The following is a 26,692-nucleotide window of genomic DNA, read 5'->3' on the forward strand; positions in this document are numbered from 1 at the left end:
GCTTCGCTGTCTGATCGTGTACGTTTTCAGGCTCAGCAAATCACACAGCTGCTTGCCACCATAATCGACTGGTCACACTACAAACTACAGCTACTTCGGCGCCACCGACGCCGTCGCCTGTACCACTGCCGACGCCCACGGAACCACCATTTCGTGCCTTCAATCCTGACGTGGAACACAGAATACATTGGCCAGCTCGAGGCATACAACATACCAGGTGCAAAGCGGCTTGCCTTTGTCATTGCCACCGGTGGTGTTGTGTTATACCGTGTGCCCGTAAAATTGTTTTCCACCAGCCAGTCAGAAACTAAAACTTACTACGAAGTGATTGACGCTTTGTACTCCAGCTTCCGTGATAGTGTAAATGTGGTAGCTGCACGCTACACGCTACAAATTCTATCTAATAAATCTTGGTTAACAGACATTCAGGGACTAACTTCTGATAGTGACTTTAATTGCTCATGTGGACGCTCATATGCGGATATGATGATTAGAGACGCTATTGCGCAGAATGTGGCGGATCACCGCATCCGCCAGCAAATCCTCAAATGTAAAAAGCCGCCTTTGTAGGAACTAATGGACTTGCTATGGCTACTTGGACGTGACCCTGTGTGTGTGTACTGTTAGCAAGGTACACGGGCCCTCCCGCCTCGCCCCAGCAGGCCTCACCTCGCCACTCGCGCACCAGTAAACAAGTTTCAAGCCTGGCATCCACTAAGGAAATGAAATCGTGTCCAAGCTGCTTTCGTGCCCAACCATGGGACAGTTGCCCATCTCATCAAGCAAAGTGTTACGTGTAATAAGAGAGGACATGTACAAGCTGTGTGTAGTAAAAGTAACTGTAATTCACAACACGTCTCCCATCCGCGTGATTCGCGTGGGCGTCACTGCAATGGCAACCGCCGTGATCGTGATTCACATCAGCCTATGGGCGGTAATGCCATTTATTCAATGCCTTCTGCTTCACGTGCTCCTACAGCTCGTCGTGGGAACAGAGTTTTGCGAGACACTTCTTCTCGCATTCAGAGCAATGGAAGGAATCTTTTTGTGATCTCTACCATTTGTGGACGTTCACACCACATGCAGCTGGACACTGCTTCGTCAGTTTCTTTACTGAACAAGTCAACGTATGAATTGCTTTGTTAGCCCCTGCTTCGTCGTTCGGATTCTACGCTGACTGCATTTACTGGACAGGAAATCTCAGTGCTCCGTATGTGTAGTTTGCAAGCCACGTGTTGTGCAACGACATGTACAGTGTCTTTTCATATGCTCCGCTCTAGTAATGATAGGAACATTTTTGGCATGTATGCATTTGAAATTTTTGGCTTCGCGATTCAGGACTAGAGGTCTGCATTATCTCCGATTTTTACCGGGGATTCCCGTTCGCCCCTCTGGCTCTCGGGATTATGCGGCTGGGCGTCCTCTTCCGCCGGCTGTGAGCAGCCGATCGCCAGCGCTCGGCCGGTCGGCAGTAACCGGTCGACTCGGCGTCAGCGAGCGGCGCTTCGTCACACTCCTTGAGATCAGAGGCCACTGCTTCACATTAACCTCTCACTTATTTCTTTTACAAATTTTTTCGTTGTTTACTACCAGTTCTATGACCTAAATAATACACATGTGTATGTTGCATTTGATGTCTGTTAATATGTTGCAGACTACTCGAGTTTCGCCTTTGATGTTATCACGTACTCCAGTAATTGTAACGTTAAAAACTGTAATGTGTGTATTTAGTATTTTGTACCGTTCGGTAGACAAACGGGAACACAGTAGTCTAATCATGGGCTATGTGTAATCTATATAACACGTCTGTCTGCTACAGTTATACAATAATCTTGTAGCTGGAGGCAGGTTGTGAAATAAAACTATCTTATTAAAGCAATTATGGTATAACGCAAAAGAACAGTGTTACCCTCTGACAGGAATTTGGCTACGTTGACCGTGTTGTACCTAACGAAAATGGCTTATCGGAAATGAAAGTCAGCATTACGTAAATATTCGAACAGTAACAAACAATATTTTGCCTAGCTATACTGTTTAAAGAATAAGGAAAACGGTCGCCAGCCTAATTATGCAAGAGAAAGATTAACTTTCTCGTTTAAGAAAGTAGGTATGAGTAACTTTAACGGATAAACACAACCTATACTTGGCCACACGCGAGTGCAATGAACTCTGACACATACATATGTTTACGGAAGATTGAAGCTAGCAGCTAGAGCAGCAGAAACTATTTGCAAACATATAACAGATACCGAAACACTCTATTACTATCAGGACTTGTTCAAACTGAATGGTCTTTATAACATTACTATTAACAGTCACTGCAGGATCATAAATTGGTCATGGGTTAAGTCTCTCTCAGTTAAATACTTTACTATTTAAAATGAAAGTTATTTGGAATTCACTAACAGGTTACTTCTCATTGTCTTTTGAAGAAAGATATTACTATTTTCATAAATAGTGGTCTTGCCATTACTTGTTACCTAGCATTAGCATAATAGATAAACTGTGGATCCTGTTATACTATTAATATGCACTTCCAATACACAAGAGAGACAAACACTTAGCAATCATGAACATATAATTTTCTACTACTGCAGTTTTCAACTTTTGCTACAGTGAAACACAATGTTGACAAAACTGCAAGAAACTGACTCACCTTTTAGAATTTACTACAGACTGCAATGTGATCATTTACTAAGCAAAACTTTATAAGAGCTTTTAATCTTTAAAAGAAACTGCAAATTGTCTTTATTACCAGTCTTCTACTTCCCAGTAAATGATTAAATAGGTGACTTTGAAAATTCACGAAACTACCTTTACTGCCTCCCACAATTTCACTAAATCCACAGTAAATCTGAATATTACCTTCTCATCAAAGGTCAAACAACATTATGTAATTAACTGTCCAACTTTGAGGCTTTCATTTTTTCCACAAAATAGGACACACGGTAATCATAATTCAGATGGAGAGGTGGTGGTGGTGGTTAGTGTTTAACGTCCCGTCGACAACGAGGTCATTAGAGATGGAGCGCAAACTCGGGTTAGGGAAGGATTGGGAAGGAAATCGACCGTGCCCTTTCGAAGGAACCATCCGGCATTTGCCTGAAACGATTTAGGCAAATCACGGAAAACCTAAATCAGGATGGCTGGAGACGGGATTGAACCGTCGTCCTCCCGAATGCGAGTCCAGTGTGCTAACCACTGCGCCACCTCGCTCGGAAATGTACCTGAGAGGTGGTGTGATAAGAAAAAATCAAGGTAGGTACATAAATTCAGTTTTGTTGCCTTATATTTGAGCACGCTAAATCGCCCAATATCCTGATCCTTCACTATATATTATTATAGTACTCCTTTGCAGTTATTGCGCAATGTGGTGGCAACTGCATGTTGGTAGGCGGATTTGCAGACAGAGTTGTCCGACTCTGACCCTTCTTGGTGGCGATGATGAATACCAATTCCAGAATCATTCCAGCTATTTCCATCCGAGGCATTGGAAAGTAGCAGAAAAAGCCTCTCTCGGAACCAGCACAATATGCAACATTTACAAGGCAGTGAACAGTTTGGTAGCTCGTCCCAGACTGACTGTTGTTCTACCTTTTCTACCTAGGCCAACCACAATTTGCGCGCGCTACACAGTTCCATTCCCGAGGGCAACCACAACAACTTTTACATACAGAGTAACTAAGAACCCTAAGTGAGGATCAGCAATTTACGTAGCATGCAGCCAAATGCATTAAATAAAACAGAACATTTGCACATGTTGACATTTCTACAAAAAATTATTTACACAGAAATTACAATTATATACAGTAAGTTTTGTTCCCTCCAAATGGGACAAAGAATTTAAAAGACAGATACACTACATTACATAGAATCAAATCATGACATCAAAGTTCTTACAAAGAAAGGAGTATACAATTTTATGTTATTGATTCAAACAAACACATTTACAGAAGCTCAATGATGTAACATTAAATAAAACAAAAGCAAAATAAATCAATAGAGCATAAGAGCTATGGTGCTACACCTATCTCCAAACTCGGCCACGGATACGTTGTACTAATAATGAATGCACGAACGGGAAGCAATGACGGAGTTAAAAGTAATACTCACGAAATTTTGTTGCACAAACGTTAATTTCTGAACAAATTATGATCTGTAAATAACGTTACAAGTGAATCGTGACTATACAATTCGTTTTTCGTCATTGGTGCTCCCTGATACACAGGCGTCATTTGTGTTCCTGGAGCTATTACCACAGCTGGCGGTTTGAACTTCTTCCTGTGAAGTCAATGAAAATGGAATCATAAATTTAAAGAGTTTGAGGAATATTTGCTTCCTTGTGATTACGTGGTACGTTGTGAATACTTACGTAATTGTGATGGATCAATAAGAGATCATCCACCTTGTCTGATTCCAGGCACGATCTTTTGCTGGACAGCAGGTGAGCGGCCTGGCTAAAATTTCTCTCGCTGGCAGCACTAGTGGAAGGAATACAAGGAACTCTTTTGGCTACTACCGACAGCCTTGGAAATAACTCCGCGTGCGTTTTCCACCTCTGCAAAACTTGTTCTTCGGCACAGCTACAGTCGGATTTGGAGAGCGAAAGGTACCTGTCGAGTTCATTGGTAGTAACTGTCTGTCCATCTTCGTCGTCCTCATCCGAACTCCAGTCAATCCTGGACTTTTTCATGGGAAGAACTTGGTCACTGTTTGCTTGAATGGACTCTAAACATTAATGAAAACATCCGTAAGATATTACTGTTACCTTCAAATATGTATACACCGTAGTTAGAATTACTGGTTACTAAACGACTATATTTACGGTGACATTTTAAATATATATAACAAATAACTTAAAAACGCATTTTGGAATGCTTTAGTTGCGAAACTTTTCCCAAATATCGCATTGTAGACGTAATAAATGTTGATCTAACGAAAGAGAGCAGATTAGACAAACATTCGTTTACTAATTGGTTTCAGTGAATGAACCTTTTCATTTACGGGCAGTTCCGAGTACAATCGTCGAACTTAAGCATACGTGGCTTGCTTTTAGTTTGGTGTGAGTTTCTTCAAATGACGCCGTGATGGCCATAGAACCTGGCAACGTAATGGATAGCCTCAATTTTGCACTTCTCTGTGATGAAGTATGCTGCTCTCCTTTTTATTTTCGCCGTGAGCTGAAAAGGAAACCCAAAATAAATAACTGACCCTGATAATTCAATAGCTTCACTTTTCGCCTCCTTTTCCGACATGTCTTTCTTCTTCAGGACTAATGAGCCGCTCCTAATTCTGTCCATAATACTTCTCTTAGTGACTGATGATCTCGCTATTTGGTCTCCTCTCCAGCAACCAACCAACTCCTCTTCGTTTCATGAATGGAACGTTTACGACCTATACTTGGTTTATCTATAACGCAGTCTGCGCTGCTCAAGACCAGGTCGTGAACTGCGTTTACACACGGTTTCTAATGCGATTCAGCACTGTAGAGCGCGCGAGGTTGTCCTGTCACCGGCCGAGACTGTGAGTACGCTCGAACGCACGGCAGTGCTCCACAGTCCAACCGATAACCGAGAGGTGGAGGACAACCGGCCACATGGCGCATTAGGCGGCCACAGCCGTATCGCAGCGTGGGCCTTTCCCAGCCGTCGAGCAGCGGCATGAAACAGGAAATGCTCGAGTGGTTGTTTTCATCGAAATACAGAGCTCCAGTCAGGACAATGTACTTCACATCAACGCCAGTGACCATACAGACAATGTTGCCTGCACTACGCGATGATTTTGCTGAACTCTTTTATGATCTCCTTGCTTGTGCCACAGACTTACATCTACAACTACATGACTACTCTGCAATTCACATTTAAGTGCTTGGCAGAGGGTTCATCGAACCACAATCATACTATCTCTCTACTATTCCACTCACGAACAGCGAGCGCGAAAAACGAACACCTAAACCTTTCTGTTCGAGCTCTGATTTCTCTTATTTTATTTTGATGATCATTCCTACCTATGTAGGTTGGGCTCAACAAAATATTTTCGCATTCGGAAGAGAAAGTTGGTGACTGAAATTTCGTAAAAAGGTCTCGCGGCGACGAAAAACGTCTATGCTGTAATGACTTCCAACTCGTGTATCATATCTGCCACACTCTCTCCCCTATAACGCGATAATACAAAACGAGCTGCCCTTCTTTGCACCCTCTCGATGTCCTCCGTCAATCCCACCTGGTAAGGATCCCACACCGCGCAGCAATATTCTAACAGAGGACGAACGAGTGTAGTGTAAGCTGTCTCTTTAGTGGACTTGTTGCATCTTCTAAGTGTCCTGCCAATGAAACGCAACCTTTGGCTCGCCTTCCCGACAATATTATCTATGTGGTCCTTCCAACTGAAGTTGTTCGTAATTTTAACACCCAGGTACTTAGTTGAATTGACAGCCTTGAGAATTGTACTATTTATCGAGTAATGGAATTCCAACAGATTTCTTTTGGAACTCATGTGGATCATCTCATACTTTTCGTTATTTAGCGTCAACTGCCACCTGACACACCATACAGCAATCTTTTCTAAATCGCTTTGCAGCTGATACTGGTCTTCGGATGACCTTACTAGACGGTAAATTACAGCATCATCTGCGAACAGTCTGAGAGAACTGCTCAGATTGTCACCCAGGTCGTTTATATAGATCAGGAACAGTAGCGGTCCCAGGACGCTTCCGTGGGGAAGTTAGTAGCGCATGTTGTAGTTAAAGACAATGCCATGGCTATTTTCCGGCGCTCACGCCTGTTACCGCAAGCACTGCGAGACGCCATGGCTACTGAACTTACGCAATTGCAAGACAGTGGTTTCATTGAACCTGTTTCTTCTTCGCCATGGGCTTCGCCTATAGTGTGTGTGAAGGAACCAAACGGTCATCTCCGTGTTTGTGCTCATTTTAAGTCTACAGTAAATCCCCAGATAGTGGTAGCTACGTTTCCCATACCGCGTCCTGAAGATATTTTTGATAAGTTTGATGCGGGAAAATTCTTTTCCACGACTGACTTGTGGGAAGCATACTTTCACATTCCTCCCGACGAACAGTCGCAGCGCTATTTTGTGATCAACAAGCACTTTGGATTGTTAGTTTCGCCAGTTCATGGTCGGTTGTGCTTCGGCTCCTGCTATTATTCGGTCTCACTTGCAGCATTTGTGTGCCAATGTCCCTGGTGGTTCCAATTACCTGGACGATATGGTCAAGTCAGGTCGCATCCCTGACGAACGTTTGCAAAACTTGCGTGCCTTATTTACTGTACCTTTGCAGGCGGAACTAAACTGTACAGAGACAAGTGCAAATATTTCAAACTGATTCAGTATTTAGGACATATGATTAACGGATTGGGTATCCACCCCTCGCCGTCACATCGCAGTGCGATTGGAGACTTGCCAGCACCCAGGAACTTGAAGGAACTTCCATCTGTGTTGGGAAAAATTACATAAAATGCAGCGCAGATCGCAGCGCCGTTGTATCGCCTTCATTGTAAGAAGGTTCCTTTTGTTTGGTCTTAGGAATGTGACGCTGCTTTCCACAAACTCAAATCTGCTTTGTTGAGTGATCGCTTTCGATCCCTCCAAACCAGTTGTATTCGTTTTCCATGTATCTTCTCACGGCGTCTTCTCTCGCCCCGCATTCTGTCAGTCGCCCGATCGATTTTGGGTTTAAGTTGCTAAATTCAACCCAGAAAAACTATTTTCAAATCGAGAAAGAAACCTTAGATTTTGTATATGGAGTGACAGTTAAATGATATTTTGTATGGTCGCAAGTTCTATTTGGTCACCGACCATAAGCCTTTGACGTCTTTGTTTCAGCCATCGGAGCCAGTTCCTGCCCGTAGTGCACAAAAGTTGCAAAGTTGGTCCTTGTTTTTGTCTATGATTACGAAATTTGTTTCGGCCTATGCCCCAGCAGGACAATGCGGAAGCTTTGTCTCGTCTGCTTATCGGTCCAGACGAAGTGTCTCTCTTCCGAAATGTCCTGCATGTTTCTTGATTCTTAAGGAAAGGAATTAGCTGATGTTCTTCCAGTGGATTTTCGCGCATTAGTTCCGGGACAGACGCCGATGCTTCTTTGCAGATTATTTTGCAATATATTCCTACTCAATGGCCTCCATCTGCTATGCAGATTCGTGATCCACTTGTTTAACGTTACTTTGCGCAATGCCACAACTTGTCTATACACCACGGTGTTATCTTGTTACGAACTGATAGGTATCGCGTGGTTGTACCTCGTTCGTTGCAATCGGAAATCCTCCACCTACTCCACGCTGGTTATTGAGGTATAGTGCGGACGAAGCAATTAACGCGTCGTCACTGAACTCGGGTGGGCATTGATAAACAAATTGAGAATATCCTTGCTACTGGTCTCTCTTGCCTGGAGCATCAAACTGTTCGTCGCCAGTGCGTCTTTGCGTTGCCCACTCCTACTGCGCCTTGGCAGTGTGTTCATATTGATTTTGTGGGTCCTTTCTGAGACACCCGCTGGTTGATAGTTATTGATGCGTACAGCAACTTCCCTTTTGTTGTGCCTATGACTTCCACTTCATCTGCCAGTACTGTTAGGGCTTTAAAATCTGCATTGATGGCCTTCCTGGAGTTATTATCTCCGACAATGGCCCCCAATTTGTGTCCTCAGGGTTCGAAGCGTTCTGTGCTGCTATTGGCATTCGCCATCTGACCTCAGCCCAGTTCCACTCTCAATCGAACGGCGAGGCTGAACGCTCTGTGTATACATTTCATTAGCAATCAGCAAGCTCCGTGCCACGCACTCTCATGAGCGTGCTTGCTTCATAGCAGCCACGTGGCACCCATTCCCCAGCGGAACTGCTACATGGCTGCACCCCTCAGCCACTCCTGATGCTTCACCTCATTCTGACTCGGCACCGCATGATTTCCTGGTACATCGAGTTTTCTCTGGCAGGCAGTGCTGGGAGCAGGGAGGTTGTCAGTGCCTTATTTGTCATGTCTCGTCCCTCCGGCACTGTCAAGCCACAGCAGAACCAGATCCGTCTGTGCTGCCCACGGTTCTATGCCACTGGTTCTTTTCCAGCAGAACTGGAAGCTTCGCGGCTTCCGCCGCCTCAGCCCACTACTCCACTGACGGCACCTCTGCTGCTGGCGCTCCTGCACACGGCGGGCGCATCTCGTTGCCGTGACGGCCCTTCCTCCAGCCGCTGCCTCCGTGTTCCTCCGCGGTATCCGAACCGATGGACGCTGAGGCTGCCGTCACGCCGCCGTCGTCGTAGCCAATGGAGGTCGTTTGTCCGCCTCCGCCTCCTCGTCCAAGCATATCCAGTGTTGGTGCGCGTCCTGGGGAGGTTTTCCACGGGGCGTTTTCCTAGTCCCTCTGCGAGCAATTCGGGGATGCAGGTGGGCAGCATGCCCTGCCAGTTCCGATGTCTGCCCCCTCAGTTGCGCCGCCCCTGGGTCCCTGCACTGTGCGTCATTTCAGGGAGAGGGATGTGGTATCCAGAGCTACGATGCCAGGGTGTAGGTACAAGTTCTTAGGATGGCACTACGACACTGACGACAGTGCCCTCTGTGCAGCTCTACGAGTGCCACTCCAGGTGCAGCACATTTGATTCCGAGTAGACGACCAAGAACCATTGTTTCTATTTGATAGTGGGCGAGCACCTACAGATTTCGCCTTTGTAACTTCTAGCCGATGTTAGAGTTGAGTGATGTACAGCTTCCCACCTACGTGCTCATCTCAGCCAAAGTTAAGTAAGCATTATGTAATCATAATTGTGATTATAGTAAACGTTTAAAATCTACAAGCAGTACCGAAGTACTTCACCTTTTCTTGCTCCTTCTCGCTTCCTACATTCGGCCTACCTTTCAGTTTACAGGAGCAGACCAGTGCACTACCCCCATTCGGGCAGGATACAAAAGGTATTAATCTTCTCATCACTTCAGTTAGGCAGTAAATGACAGCATAATTTGCCAACAATCTAAGATGGCTACTCAGATTATTCGCTAAAACTGTATGCAGATTAGGGACCCCACAGATATGTTTCCTCTGTGACTTTTCGCCATTTACTACAAACTACGAACTGTGGAGTGTTATACAGAAAATCACGAATAAAGTCGCTCAACTGAGACGTACAGAAAGCTGGCTAAAGCCTGAAATAAGTTCTGCAGAAATTTTTACGAAGTCTCAGACGGTGTTCAGGAAAGATAGATTAGGCAGAATTGGTGGTGGAGTGTTTGTGTCTGTCAGTAGTGGTTTATCTTGTAGTGAAGTCGAAGTAGATACTCCGTGCGAATTGGTATGGGTGGAGGTTATACTTAACAGCCGAATTAAGTTAATAATTGGCTCCTTCTACCGACCCCCAGACTCCGATGATACAGTTGCGGAACAGTTCAGAGAAAGTTTGAGTCTCGTAACAAATAAATACCCCACTCATACGGTTATAGTTGGTGGGGACTTCAACCTACCCTCGGTATGTTGGCAAAAATACTTGTTCAAAACCGGTGGTAGGCAGAAAACGTCTTCCGAGATTGTCCTAAATGCTTTCTCCGAAAATTATTTCGAGCAGTTAGTCCACGAACCCACGCGAATTGTAAATGGTTGCGAAAACACACTTGACCTCTTAGCCACAAACAATCCAGAGCTGATAGAGAGCATCATGACTGATACAGGGATTAGTGATCACAAGGTAGTTGTAGCTAGGCTCAATACCATTTCTTCCAAATCCATCAGAAACAAATGCAAAATAATTTTATTTAAAAAAGCGGATAAAGTGTCACTAGAAGCCTTCCTAAAAGACAATTTCCATTCCTTCCGAACTGTAGACGAGATGTGGCTCAAATTCAAAGATATAGTAGCAACAGCAATTGAGATATTCATACCTCATAAATTGGTAAGAGATTGAACGGATCCCCCGTGGTACACAAAAAAGGTCCGAACGCTGTGGCAGAGGCAACGGAAAAAGCATGCGAAGTTCAGAAGAACGCGAAATCCCGAAGATGGGCTAAAATTTACAGACGCGCGAAATTTGGCACGTACTTCGATGCGAGATGTCTTTAATAGCTTCCACAACGAAACATTGTCTCGAAATTTGGTAGAAGATCCGAAGAAATTCTGGTCGTATGTAAAATACACAAGCGGCAAGACGCAGTCAATACCTTCGCTGCGCAGTGCCGATGGTACTGTTATCGACGACTGTGCCGCTAAAGCGGAGTTATTGAACGCAGTTTTCCGAAATTCCTTCGCCAGGGAAGACGAATTGAATATTCCAGAATTTCAAACACGAACATCTGCTAGCATGAGATTCTTAGAAGTACGTAGATACCTTAGCGGTTGCGAAGCAACTCAAATCGCTTGATACGGGCAAGTCTTCAGGTCCAGATTGTATACCGATTAGGTTCCTTTCAGATTACGCTGATACTATAGCTCCCTACTTAGCACTCATATACAACCGCTCGCTCACCGATAGATCTGGAAAATTGCTCAGGTCGCACCAGTGTTCAAGAAGAGTAGTAGTAGTAATCCATTTAACTACAGACCTATATCATTGACTTCGGTTTGCAGTAGGGTTTTGCAGCATATGCTGTAGTCAAACATTATGAATCACATCGAAGGGAACGATCTATTGACACGTAATCAGCATGGCTTCAGAAAACATCGCTCTTGTGCAACGCAGCTAGCTCTTTATTCGCACGAAGTAATGGCCGCTATCGACAGGGGATCTCAAGTTGATTCCGTATTTCTAGATTTCCGGAAAGCTTTTGACACCGTTCCTCACAAGCGACTTCTAATCAAGCTGCGGAGCTATGGGGAATCGTCTCAGTTGTGCGACTGCAATCTTGATTTCCTGTCAGGAAGTTCGCAGTTCGTAGTAATAGACGGCAAATCATCGAGTAAAACTGAAGTGATATCAGGTGTTCCCCAGGGAAGCGTCCTGGGACCTCTGCTGTTCCTGATCTATATAAATGACCTGGGTGACAATCTGAGCAGTTCTCTTAGATTGTTCGCAGATGATGCTGTAATTTACCGTCTAGTAAGGTCATCCGAAGACCAGTATCAGCTGCAAAGCGATTTAGAAAAGATTGCTGTATGGTGTGTCAGGTGGCAGTTGACGCTAAATAACGAAAAGTGTGAGATGATCCACATGAGTTCCAAAAGAAATCCGTTGGAATTCGATTACTCGATAAATAGTACAATTCTCAAGGCTGTCATTTCAACTAAGTACCTGGGTGTTAAAATTACGAACAACTTCAGTTGGAAGGACCACATAGATAATATTGTCGGGAAGGCGAGCCAAAGGTTGCGTTTCATTGGCAGGACACTTAGAAGATGCAACAAGTCCACTAAAGAGACAGCTTACACTACACTCGTTCGTCCTCTGTTAGAATATTGCTGCGCGGTGTGGGATCCTTACCAGGTGGGATTGACGGAGGACATCGAAAGGGTGCTAAAAAGGGCAGCTCGTTTTGTATTATCACGTTATAGGGGGGAGAGTGTGGCAGATATGATACACGAGTTGGGATGGAAGTCATTACAGCATAGACGTTTTTCGTCGCCGCGAGATCTTTTTACAAAATTTCAGTCACCAACTTTCTCTTCCGAATGCGAAAATATTTTGTTGAGCCCAACCTACATAGGTAGGAATGATCATCAAAATAAAATAAGAGAAATCAGAGCTCGAACAGAAAGGTTTACGTGTTCGTTTTTCCCGCTCGCTGTTCGGGAGTGGAATAGTAGAGAGATAGTATGATTGTGGTTCGATGAACCCTCTGCCAAGCACTTGAATGTGAATTGCAGAGTAGTCATGTAGATGTAGATGTACTCCATAGGTACTCAACTTGGTTAGAAGCCTCCCATGAGGATCGATATTACAAGCATTCTGGAAATGTAAAAGTATAAAATCAATTTCAGATCCGCTGTTCATAGCATTTACTACTTCATGAGAGTAAAGAGCCATTTGTGTTGCACAAGAACGTTATTTTCTGAGTACCTGCTCACTATTTGTCAATAGATCATTTTCTTCTTGGTTATTCATAACATTCGAATAGAGGATATGTTCAAAAATCCGACCACTATCATTCTATTAACATGTAAAAATGAATTTGCGATGCGGAAAAGCAATACACAAGATTGTAAAGGTGAACATAAACGGAATACTGACATGACCGGAGCCAATTGCGCTTGGACACGCCAGACAGTTGCGATTGCAATTAGAATTCCACACCGTTACCGTGGCTAGCTCTAAGGAGAACAAGAAATCTTTTACATTTAAACGAATGTTGTGATGAACCTTAAAAGTTCCTCTCATGTTGTTGCATTTAGTGTGACTGTTTTACTGCCAAGAGTATGGTACACTTAGCAATAGATAATGCTCTGTTTTCTAATGGTGCTCATTTTGGTATCTTATAAGACTGCGATATGCGTATGTCACGGATGTCTCAATGTGATTTTGGTACTTCCAATGTACCCATTTTCCACTTAAAAATGGGTCATTCCTTTTTTTATGTAATAGTTCTCTTGACAGTGAGCATGGCTGGAATGAAGTTATTACATTTATCGCATATCCATATCTACATCATATTACCACGGCCAGCTAACGGTGTGTGGCGGAGACTATTGCTAGTGCCACTAACTGACCCCTCTTCCCTGTTCCGTTCGCGATTGGAGCGTGGGAAGAATGATTCTGTAAGCCTCTGTGTAAGCTCAAATTTCTCTTCTTTTCTCGTCGTGAAATGGATTTGGGTGGAAGTAATGTCTTGTCTGACACTTCCTAGAAAGTGCTTATTCGAAATTTCTGTATTAAACGTTACGTGATGTAGAAAGCCTCTCTTGTAACGTCTGCCACTGGAGCTTGTTGAGCAGCCTCCGTAACACTCTCGCGCTGACTAATCGAATTTATCAGGAAATCCACAGCTTCTGTTGGATCTTCTCTCTTCTGTTCCTAATAAGGATCGCAGATTGATGCACAATACTCAAGTTTTGGTCGAACAATCGCCTCGTAAACACTTCATTCGTCGATGAGTTACATTTCCTAATAATTCTTCCTATGGATCTGACATCTGCTTTTCCTACTATTTGCTTTGTGGTCATTCGACTTAAGTTCGTACAGGATAGCTAACTCTAGATATTTCACAGTACATACTGTTAACAGCAATTTATAATCTATAATGTAGTGGAGTGTATTTTAGTTTCCTGTTATAATTTGTTACACGAAGTTAAAATTTTCTGGGGTATTAGGCCGCTTCATATTTCCTCTAAAATTATCGATGTTTCGACCCCTCTGCTGGGATCTTCGTCAGGATTTTCCTGTGCTAGGAAGCTCCTGAGGGAGATAACAGCAGAGGGATCGAAAAGTAGATCACTTTAGAGGACATATGACGCAGTCTAATAACCCAGACGATTTTAACTTCAGTGACAACGGCCACGAAAGCCTGCAGACTTTAATAATTTGTTACATGTTGTAAGCTCAACTGCCAGTGCCTACACCATTCTTCATCGTTCTGAAGTCCAATCTGCATATTGATACTGACTTAGAGTTCCGGCTTTCTTGTAGACAAGCGCCGAACTACGAGAAAATGAATGATTGATAATGAAAGTTTGACTATCATGGTACTGTTCCGAACACATAATACGGCCCATACATTTGAGGGCTTTTCTCCCATGGGGCTATAATTCTCTAAGCGAGGTACGATAGGATAAAAATTGTCTCAATGCTAGGATATTGCTGATAATCTTAATGCCATTTACTGTATGGCTTGACTGTTCATTACTGCTGTTGCGTTTTACACATGACTAAAATGATAGATTACTCCTCTGAAACAGGTAGCCATTAATAAAGGAATACGGAATAGAAGTAAATTTTATTTTCTGGAGGTAGTTACTATGATCTGAAGTTCGGTCGTCAACAAGGAATAGACAATATTTTCTGACAATATAGTGGTTCATTCTCACATTGAATTCTCTAGTAGGTATATGCTGCATAGAACGCAAGAGATATACGAAAACGAATCCTCCATAGTAGCGCCATTTTATTTGCTCTCTTTTACGTCTCCATAAAGTCAAGACGAACATCAGCCGCTGCAAATAAACCCGTTGACGTCGCAAGATACACGTGGATAAAGGAGGAAATGATGAAATTGTATCGTGTTCGTGACAACGTGTGTACAAACCTAAAAGTGGCTATCACATCGGTTACACCCCTCTCTGTTTGACGTTTCTGATCTAGAAGTTCGAAGTGTGGGTGATCTTATTCACGACGTATTTTAGCGGAAGAACAGGAAATTATCTATGATTAGGAAAATGAGTGCACCTCTAACCTCAAACTGTACACAAGTTTTCCCAACGCCTAACTGACGTGTCCAACTAGGTTCTGTCTACAAATAAACAAAAAGTGGTTGAGAAAGGTTTTAAATATGCCCTCTCAATGCCAAACAAGTGACATTGCCCTTAATGAAACAGGATCCATTGTCACTGGCTGCTTGCGAGCAACCGGTATCAATAAAATATACCATCTCATGGGCACAGCACCCACACATATCAGAACAGCAGCAGGAAAAAAGTTGTGGAATCAGACAGATCCAAGGCACCCCATGCTCGGATGTGAATACCAGCATCCAAGATTAAGATCAAGAGCTTCCTACGTTCAACAGAACCACTCTTCTCACTTGTTAATCGTCGAATCCAGCTGTAGCGTAACTCACCATCAGAGATGTACTGTTACAACCCTAAAGAATAGCTTGCTAAAGGACGTCACCTACCATATAAAAAACGGAAGGTCCTCAGCAGGCTGAGGACTGGTTTTATCCTGATGCAAGATCAATTTGAAAAATGAGATTTCTCTCCAGGAGATGAACTATGCGAAAGTGGCGAACAGCAATATCAACACCTGCTCAACTGTAGAAACCTCCCAACCCCATGCTCGATACACGATCTGGTTACCGCCAACGATACAGCAGTTTAAACGGCGGAATTTGGGATGTATCGGTCTTTGCAAGCGAAGGAAAGTTTTTGTCTGGTTCAATCGAAGAATTCATTTGGAATTTAATTATGTACTTACATTGTTTGAAAAACTTATATTGGCTATATATGTTAAGTTCTGGATACGAGTAAGTAGAAGTCAGAAAAAACTGGATGCTACGAACGTAGATAATAAATATGCTCTAACGAAAGACACCACAGCAAAATATTTAGTTGCCAATACACAAAATAAAGAAACTAAACTCTTGTGTAACATCCCACGGTCAGTTGCCTTCCACACCCTAAAGTCTTTAAAACATAAATTACAACACCAAGACATCATTGCCAAAAAATCTGATAAAGCCAACAGTATTGTACTTCTGAAATATGTGATTGTAGATAAAGTTAGTGATTTCCTGAACAAAAAAGGATTCCAAGTCTTTCCTATAGACCCTACTAAATTCAAAGATGATGTTAAATATGCAATGAATTCATGCAAAAGCATATTGAGTTTGAAGCAAAACTGTTAACTAATATGAACACAGTGCCTTCTAGAATATTGCTCCATCTTACAAAGTAGCTAGTAAACTGGATGGCCTAATTAAGAGCAAGACTAAATTCAAACCAAAGCATGGCATTTCAAATTCTGTGGACCTAGCGAATAAGTAAAAAGGTATATCTGACACATACCTTCAGAAATTAGTACCCTCTGATGTCTGCGGTTTGTTTTCCAGCATACCAGTAGTAGAATGCATTGATATTCTAAGAGAGCAGATGAACAAGTCTAACGACATTCCTGTGGAATTGAATGACTTGATACTGGCCATCGCGTGACCGCTACGGTCGCAGGTTCGAATCCTGCCTCGGAAATGGATGTGTGTGATGTCCTTAGGTTAGTTAGGTTTAAGTAGTTCTAAGTTCTAGGGGACTGATGACTTCAGGAGTTAAGTGCCATAGTGCTCAGAACCTTTTGAACCAATTTTGATACTGGTCACTCAGACATGCTTGGCACAGAACTCTATCCACTTCCAAAGGACTATTTATAAAAAAGTAGATGGCTTAGCTATGGGTTCCGTCTTAGTCCACTGTTGGCTGAAATATTTATGGACCTTTTTGAACAAAATTTTATAAAAACAGAACTTTTGTTTTTGTGTTCTTCAGTCCTGAGACGGGTTTGATGCAGCTCTCCATGATACCCTAACCTGTGTAAGCTCCATCTCCCAGAACTTACTGCAACCTACATTCTTCTGAATCTGCTTATTTTATTCATCTCTTGGTCTCCCTCTACGATTTTTACCCTCCACGCTGCCCTCCAATGCTAAATTTGTGATCCCTTGATGCCTCAGAAGATGTCCTACCAACCGGTCCCTTCTTCTTGTCCAGTTGTGCCACAAACTCCTCCCCAATTCTATTCAAATCTCCTCATTAGTTATGTGATCTACCCATCTAATCTTCAGCATTCTTCTGTGGCACCACATTTCGAAAGCTTCTATTCTCTTCTTGCCCTAACTATTTATAGTCCATGTTTTACTTCCATACATGGCTGCACGCCATACAAATACTTACAGAAACTACTTCCTGACACTTAAACCTATACTCGTTGTTAAATTCTCTTCTTCAGAAACGCTTTCCTTGCCATTGCCAGTCTACATTTTATATCCTCTCTAATTTGACCGTCATCAGTTATTTTGCTCCGCAAATAGCATAACACCTTTACTACTTTAAGTGTCTCATTTCCTAATCTAATTCCCTCAGCATCACCAGACTTAATTCGACTACATTCTATTATCCTCGTTCTGCTTTTGTTGATGTTCATCTTACATGCTCCTTTCAAGACACTGTCCATTCCGTTCAACTGATCTTCCAAGTCCTTTGCTGTCTCTGACAGAATTACAATGTCATCGGCGAACCTCAAAGTTTCTTTTCAATGGATTTTAATACCTACTCCGAATTTTTCTTCTGTTTCCTTCACCGCTTGCTCTATATACAGATTGAATAACATTCGGAGAGGCTACAACCCTGATGCACTCCCTTCCCAACCACTGCCTCCCTTTTAAGCCCATCGATTCTTATAACTGCCATCTGGTTACTGTAGAAATTTTAAATAGCCTTTCGCTCCTTGTATTTTACCCCTGCCACCTTTAGAATTTTAAAGAGAGTATTCCAATCAACGTTTTCAAAAGCTTTCTCTAACTCTACAAATGCTAGAAACGTAAGTTTGCCTTTCCTTAATCTTTCTTCTAAGATAAGTCGTAGGGTCAGTATTGCCTCAAGTGTTCCGATATTTCTACAGAATCCAAACTGGTCTTCCCCGAGGTCGGCTTCTACCAGTTTTTCCATTTATCTGTAAAGAATTCGCGTTAGTATTTTGCAGCTGTGACTTATTTAACTGATAGTTTGGTAATTTTGACATCTGTCAACACCTGCTTTATTTGGGATTGGAATTATTAAATTCTACTTGAAGTCTGAGGGTATTTCGCCTGTTTCATACATCTTGCTCACCAGATGGTAGAGTTTTGTCAGGGCTGGCTCTCCCAAGGCTGTCAGTAGTTCCAATGGAATGTTGACTATTCCTGGGCCCTTGTTTCGACTCAGGTCTTTCAGTGCCCTGTCAAACACTTCACGCAGTATCGTACCTCCCATTTCATCTTCATCTACATCCTCTTCCATTTCCATTTCCATAATATTATCCTCAAGTACATCGCCCTTGTATAGATCCTCTAGATACTCCTTCCACCTTTCTGCTTTCCCTTCTTTCCTTAGAACTTGGTTTCCATCTGAGCTCTTGATATTCATACAAGTGGTTCTCTCTTCTCCAAAGGTCCCCTTAATTTTTCTCTAGGCAGTATCTCTTACCGCTAGTGATATATGCCTGATGTAGCCTTGTAAAGTACTAATTTCATTTTATTACATTAGTTTTGTTTATTAATAGAAACTCTTATGTAGGCATCCTGATCCTATTTTTTATTAAAGTTTCTCCTGTCTACTCAATTCTTATTTATTTAATGTTCAATTTTATACTTTTTCATTGCATTACCACTACACTGTCAAAGATATTACTTAATGTATGTTTCTTCTTCAGTCTAGATGTGTTACTTCTCTTCCAATGTTGTTTGCAAACATTGTAAGTTCTTTGGAGACACTACTCAGTAAATGTCTGAAGATGGCCTTGTAAGACGAAAACCGGTTAACACAATAAAGATAACATTGTTGAACAAGAGCAAACTGATGCTTTTTAGTTATTATGTTCTACCAAGAACCGACGGAAGATTCTGTTAACATGAAAGACAGCGTATTGCAGAAAACATAGATGAGTGTAAGGCTATTGATAGATATGCTTGTGAATGTGATGAACTGCTTTATGCATCTTCAGTTACTCTTCCTCAATCTTCGAATATAAAATGTACTATTACTGGCCCATCCTTGAGTCATCGTAAAAAGTGTTGAAGTCGAGATTAGGTAACAACAAAACAGCGATGATAGTGGATCTTTTTTGCAATTTGTGAGAAATGCATTTAATAAATGACATCTTATAATTACTAGGTGTGTTCATTTTTGTTCCTTTCACGAACTTTAAAAAAGCTAATGGAAGCACAGGAAAAATAAAAAATTACGCAAGTCAGAAAAACATGCAAAATTGTTGCAGCTGAAAACAGTAAGTTACAGGGATTAAACGCTTATATCACGCGCAGGTAATTAAACAAAATGAAACTGAAAAGTTATTAAACCGCGACGCACTGTCTTCTTTAATTCGAAGTGCGTATTACCTTAGTAAAGAAGAAATGACCCTCACAACAAAATGTGAACGTCTAATGCTGAAAACTGTCATTGTTCTTGAAAAGTAAAATTTCAGAGTGGAAGATGAACATTTGTGAGTTATAAACTGTTTCAGAATTATTAAATTGAACTGGATATATTTTAATAGTGAAGATGGAACAGTTCCCCGTGGTAAATGCTTCTTCCTGAAAGCAGACTAATGTAAAAGTGGTTCTAACTTAAGTGAACGCCGTATCGGTCTTTACAAGCGAAGGAAAGTTTTCTCTGGTTCAATCGAAGAATTCTAAACCTGAATCTGTATTTACAGCAACTGATAGAGAACTAGAAACGAAAACTTTCTTATGGTAACTTAGGCAGATGGTCTTTAGATGCTGCTAAGTTCACTGTTTCTAATACTGCGGCCCGCGCTCGGTTACTTCAGCAAAAACTGCACGACGTGCCACACATTCATTGCATACCTTCTCAAACGTAAGTAAAATTTGGTGAACCAATAACTCAAAAGTTCTCAACTCCATGTACTTGTTTATGGAAATATGGAGCATTTAAGATACATAGATTGCAATGAAATCGGTGAGTAAAGTGAAACACCAAATAAAATAAAAAAACCTGCAGGTGGATGCAACAGAAATTAAGTGTGCTATAGGTCAAGAAACAATGAAAACTGCAAGGAATTTTATAAAAGATATAATTAATGAAACTGACCAATGGATCAATGACAGGACTGTGAAAGTGATACAACTAAGGCAATATCTTTAAAGTTTTAGAACATTTCGAGAACTTCGTGATTTTAAAGAACTCTTGCTGATGTTATGACTTAAGAGAATACACGTTTGCAATAAAAGCGTCAACATTTTTAAGTTTGTTGCAGGTGTCAAATCAGAATATTCGTCTTCTGATGTTGCTTTCTTTTATCTTAAGGATAAACTTCCGCTATGAAGCACTACGAACGTTCGATTAAAATGTGCTGTGCATTGCCGTTCCAACATTCACTGTTGAAAGGTCATACAGCACAATGAGCAGGGTGATGACAAAATTAAATAGATTGGTCAGGATACGCTTCAAGCTTTATGGTGTCAAAAGAAGGGGACAAGGAACGCATAGAAACTTTCATTGATGATGTGATCAAGAGACATGCCGAAAAACGGCCTCGGCGTATTAGTCGCGTTACTTTGCTGTGTGTTATTGAATGTAATAATATTAATTTATTATTCTCATAATTTTATTCTTTAAGGTAACATATGCTACACACTCTCAGTACTTCCACATAATTTGTTTAAATATGAGCAATGAAGGGAAGCTTTCAAATCATAACACTGCTGCTTTTTCTTTTTTAGCATGGTATCACTAAAATTCGAAGCCTTTAACATTCCATACTCCGTAAAGCTTAATACCCTTCCAGAGGAAAGTGGCTGTATTCATCACTGCGTGACACCATTTTGTACAGACTTTGGTAACGTCATGCAACACGCATTGATTTGGTAACAGACATGGCCGTTTGGTACTAGCTTCAGGTTGCTTTACAACGATTCACTGTAAGGCACTTTGTTGGAGGTTGTTCTCTTTGCCATTTATTCTTTCAGCAGAGGCGCATTTTTGCCCCGAGGATGGTGACAATCTTTTTCCGCTGATGAAGATTCCGACCTGGTGATTTGTGGCGCTTTCTCTCCATACTTCGAGGCTACGGTTTTGGCTCAATGGTGATACCACATTTCATCAGCAGTCGTCTTCCCTATTAAAATAGTCAAGTAAGTGTTGGCAGATGTCTACACATTTGACCTCGAGTTCTTCAGTGAGCTGTCTTCGTACACATCGCACAAAAGCATTGGTGAAACAGAGATCATTGTGGATGATTTCATAGGCAAACCATTATTGATGCCCACAGAAGGCGCTACAGTATCAATGATAACCACGTACTCACTAAAACTAATTGTTCAAATGGCTCTGAGCACTATGGGACTTAACATATTAGGCCATCAGTTCCCTTGAACGTAGACCTACTTAAACCTAAATCACCTAAGCACATCACACACATCCATGCCCGAGGCAGGATTCAAACCTGCGACCGTAGCAGTCACACGGTTCCGGACTGAAGCGCCTAGAGCCGCCCGACCACCACGGCTGGCCACTAAAACAATTTTTTCAGCTTATAGTGGAGGTTTTTTTATTATTTTTATTCTTTTACCCTTTTAAAATTAAATATCGAAATTTTGGAATTTTATTACCACCATATTTTCTTAGCTAGACTTCTCTATCGGGATTGTCTGTTGGCGAGAATAAGTTTGGGACGTAATTTACGCCTAAAACCTATCGGACGTCGTTCTGCTAAAAGTGAAATTTTAGATGCAGGTTCTATTTTGAAAGCAAACCAAGCGTATTGCACTGATTGGTGCTGTTAAACCGCCATCATTAACAGACACATCCCACACAAAGTAAGCCACATTTACTTTTCAAATTCATGAGGAAAAGATGAAGAAAAAGGTATGATTATTATTAATTACGAACACAATGAAATTAAATTATTATTGTTACGAAAAATGGGCATAAATAACAAACTCTACGTAACTGCTACCGTACCGGACAATGGCTGATCAAGAAGGGAGAGAGCGAAAGGTTGCCGTTCCGGTTCATTTAACGTTACATGGATAATGAAATTACAGAGAGGTTTTATTGCAGTAACAGTGCCTATTAACCTTCACGCGCTCGTGGGGGTGGTGAAGTGACCGCCTTTTTGCAATTTCACTCCATACTTCCTCCACAAAGGTAGCGAGGCGGCAGGAGGGACATGTATTCTCTAGTTGCACCTTTTTCCGACAGATGCTGCTCAAAGTTCGTCAAAGTCGCACCTCTCTGCCTCTCAGGACTAGTTCAAATAGGTCCGAACACGTTCGGCGGTCAGTCACCGCCATGCGAGCGCTTACGAGACTTTGTTCTACTCGTCTACTACGGAATGTAAGTATTTCTTCCTGTAATTCCCCTATAATTCCTCAATTTTATACACTCTTCCAATTCTCTAGTGAATGTGCATTACTTTCTATAAATTTTGCCATTCACAAATTGTTTTTCTTTCTACTTTAGCACTTTGTCATTCTAAGAAATTTCTGTTGGCAAAAGGGAACGACGAAACCTTACGTCTGATGACATATATAGAATCTTGGCTGAATTAGAGATAGAGGAATCAGAGGGGAAAGGCCATGAGGATTTCGTAGATGACGTTTTCGATGACCCAGATTATGAACAAGAAGGGATTGAAGATGATATACATCAAAGTGAGTCGGAAATTGATTAGGAAAACATGGGAGAAAATGACATAGCGCAACAGAAGCTACCAACAAATGACATCAGATTTTATATACATAAGGACAGGGAAACTATTTGGCCTAGTAGTGCCAATATTATCAGCAAAAAATCAGTCCAAAAATATGATCAAAACTCTACCAGTTTCTAGAGGACAAGCCAGACAATGTTAAACTCGACTGGAAAGTTTTCAATCTATAATAACACCCGAAATGGTAGAAGGGATTCTAAGGTACACGATTATCTATATTGAAAGGAAAAAATTGGCACGTCAAGCACTGGCAGAAGGAAGCAGTAACTATGAAGTACTTGAAAGGGATTATAAGCCGACAACAACGGCTCAAATGCTAGCATTGTTTGGTGCTCTGTTTTTGATTGCGGTCAAAAGAGGTAACCGTGCAAATTTCTCTCAATATTTCAATAGCAATGTAACACGTCTGACAATTTTGCGAGCCAATTTCAGCCTAAATAGGTGCAGATTTTTACCACGAGCTATAAGATTTGATGACCTAAACACGAGATTGGAACGTCGAGCAACGGACAAACTTACTCCTATTCGAGAAATTTTGACTTCTTTCATTGCTAACAACCAAAAATCATTCAGTTTAGGGGAATTTGTCACTGTTGATGAGATGATGGATGCGTTTAGAGGACGATGTTCATTCATCCAGTACATGTCTCAAAAACCAGCCAAATACGGGTTAAAAATTTATGGATTGTGTGATGCACGAGCTTTTTATGCTTATAATTTAGAAGTGTACTGCGGAAAACAAGTGCCAGGCTCTAACGTACTCTCCAACAAACCATACGACTTGGTCGCTAGATTCGTTGAATGCATGGAAGGAATAAATAGAAATGTAACAACTGATAATTATTTTTGAAGTTACCAGTTGCCTGAATACCTCCTTAGCAAAGGCCTCACTTTCTTAGGTACAATGACAAAAAATAAAAAAAGGAATTCCCCAGAGTTTGTGACAGTAAATGGAAATGCAGTGGCAGGAGACTACATGTTCGGTTGTCAAGATGACAAAACTTTGATTTCTATGATTACAAAAAAATGAAAGCTGTAGTCATGCTCTCCACAAGGCATGATGCCAACATCAACGCTTAAGATACCAAAAAACCTGTACAAACTACAGACTATAATGCAACCAAAGGTGGAGTTGATACTGTAGACGTCATGTGCTCCAGAATTTCAAAGTCAAGAACAGCACAACGGTGGCCTGCATGTATTTTTCCGCTTACTGGACTTGGCAGGAATAAATTCGTTGGGCATTTTTCAATTCAACACAGGTAATATGAAAGAAAAAACGAGAAGACAATTCTTACGTGCATTATATTTGGAACTGATGATCGAAAACCTGAAATAAAGATCTAAATTGAAGCATTTACCTAAAGATTTGTTAGAATTTTTGGAAAATTGCAGAGAGTGACGTTGTTTATCCAGCTGTATTAACCCCTACAAGGAGAGGAATATATTATCTGTGTGGCTCAAAAAAGAATATAAAAACAAAGTGGGAATGCGGTGAATGTGGAAGAAAAGTCTGTCTACGACATTCAGCCACGACAGTTACGTGCAGTAATTGTCAGCCTCAAAACGAAAATGATATGGATGCAGACTGATCACAATTTTTCATCTGACAGAAATGTTTGTGACGTTTTCAAACAAAAATTCTTTTTTTCGACGCAAAATTAGCTTTTCTTGTGACGAGTTAAGACAGTGAATAATTCTAGTCTTAAGTATTACATTATATAGTCCCAAAACTATACAATTAAAAATTTTTCTTATATTTCATTTGGGTATTTGGCGTTTTGTATTCCATTGTATACTTTTTGTTAAATAAATAATTTTCATTACAGATGTGTTTGCAGTATTGTGTGAGATATCCTATGTCGATATTTTATGGAAACGGAAAACCTCAAGAGACTGATGATAACTCTCGGGCGGTCGGTCGACCGCCCGCGCGAGCTCATGAAGGTTAAGCAGCGATAAAATCGTATCAGGCTACAGCGCGAAAACGCTGTCACAAAATCCGCTAACGCTTGGGGAACATTACAAGCTTTCTGAATCATGTGCTGGGGGTCGACGGGCGCTCGGCCCCAACATGGTGTGTCACACGTGGCCGGCCTCTTCCAGGCATATCGATCCACAAATAAACACTTCTACATGATGCGACAGTCCAAGTAATGTGCTGAAATTTCAGCTCCTTTGATTCCTTCTGACCAAAGAAATCGAAGCACAGCGCTAGGTCCTTCCTTGGTGCAAAGCAACAGCGGAGTGAGTATTTTTACGCGGTCACTGACTGAATACAACTGAAGTGTTCGTCGGCGAATGGCATGTAGATGACAACAGTTGTATCATTCTTCACTCATCCTCGTATTATACAATAAACAGGAAGTACTGGAGTTTGAGGGCATCAAGAAAGTCTTTGAAGAAACCCTGAGATGTAAAACTGTATCTACTTTTTTCATAGAGGAATCAAGCTAAGAAGTGCATAAAGGCTGTTAGAACGATGTGACTAACATGGTGGGCGGCGCTATAGCACTGGAGGTCAAAGTCACAGATGTGTTTCCAAACAGTTGCAAACACTAACTTCGTAACCAATAAAATCGAAGTATCTCTTACGCCATTACCAATGACAACATAAATACCAAATTTAAACTAGAAATGTGTTAACGTTAATTTGTACTCCAACTGAGTCAGTTCACAACAAGGTCTGCGTACTACATTAGAGGCCGAACGACTAACACCAATCGTTTACATTATAGAAACTTGGGGTTTTAGGTGATCCACTAAAGTATAAAGTATCCAAAATATCCAGTTACTCTCTTTGACAACAGAATGCCTCCACCTGAGTCTTAGTTTTGATCAATTACAACCGGTTTTGGCTACACCATCCACCTTCACTCCCCTCTACAACATGGGGCCATCACGCTGTCAGTGGGTATTATCACCATATCGCTAGTAAAAGGAGCAGAAACGACTGGGGTCCGTGGAATGGCTAGGCTTATAGTTGGAGCCTATCAACTCACGTTTACTTGATGGCCTCCACCAGAGGCACCTTTTTTCTGCTACACATGTATACTGCAAATAAATACACAAATAAGATAGCTGCTGTCCCATTACATACAGTACAGTCAAAGACGAATCTACAGAAAACTCCTGTTTGTGCTCAGTCACTAGATTCGACCGAGTCACTAGAGTGTGCTGCCTTCCACCCACTAATACAGGGCTGAGAGCCATGGGAGTTAAACGGCGAACTTTTGTATTTTTACCTGTGAGTATTTATGTAACTGTGAATAATCAGTGCCTCACCTACACGTTTCATACTGTCTTATAATGCGATACGATCTGAACTAATAGGTACTCCATGTTAATTCCTGGTCCTCCGGTAACACAAAAAATTTAACATATCTGTTAATGGACCCAAGTACTTACACTTTGTTCCATTAAATAGTGCATTCATTAATTACATTGCGAATTTAGGTAAAATACTTGCCTTAAAACTCACCAAATACTTAATAGTTACGTAATATAGTACAGACATAAACCAAACAACTAGACAGCGCTCAAGTCTTTCTAAAATCATCTCGGAACTCATGAAACCAATGGAGAGATCTATGGTCAGACCTGTCTCATTCTAGGTAACATTAGAGGTTCAAATG

The sequence above is a fragment of the Schistocerca gregaria genome, chromosome 3 (assembly GCF_023897955.1).
Source record: "Schistocerca gregaria isolate iqSchGreg1 chromosome 3, iqSchGreg1.2, whole genome shotgun sequence".
Taxonomy (NCBI): Eukaryota; Metazoa; Arthropoda; class Insecta; order Orthoptera; family Acrididae; genus Schistocerca; species Schistocerca gregaria.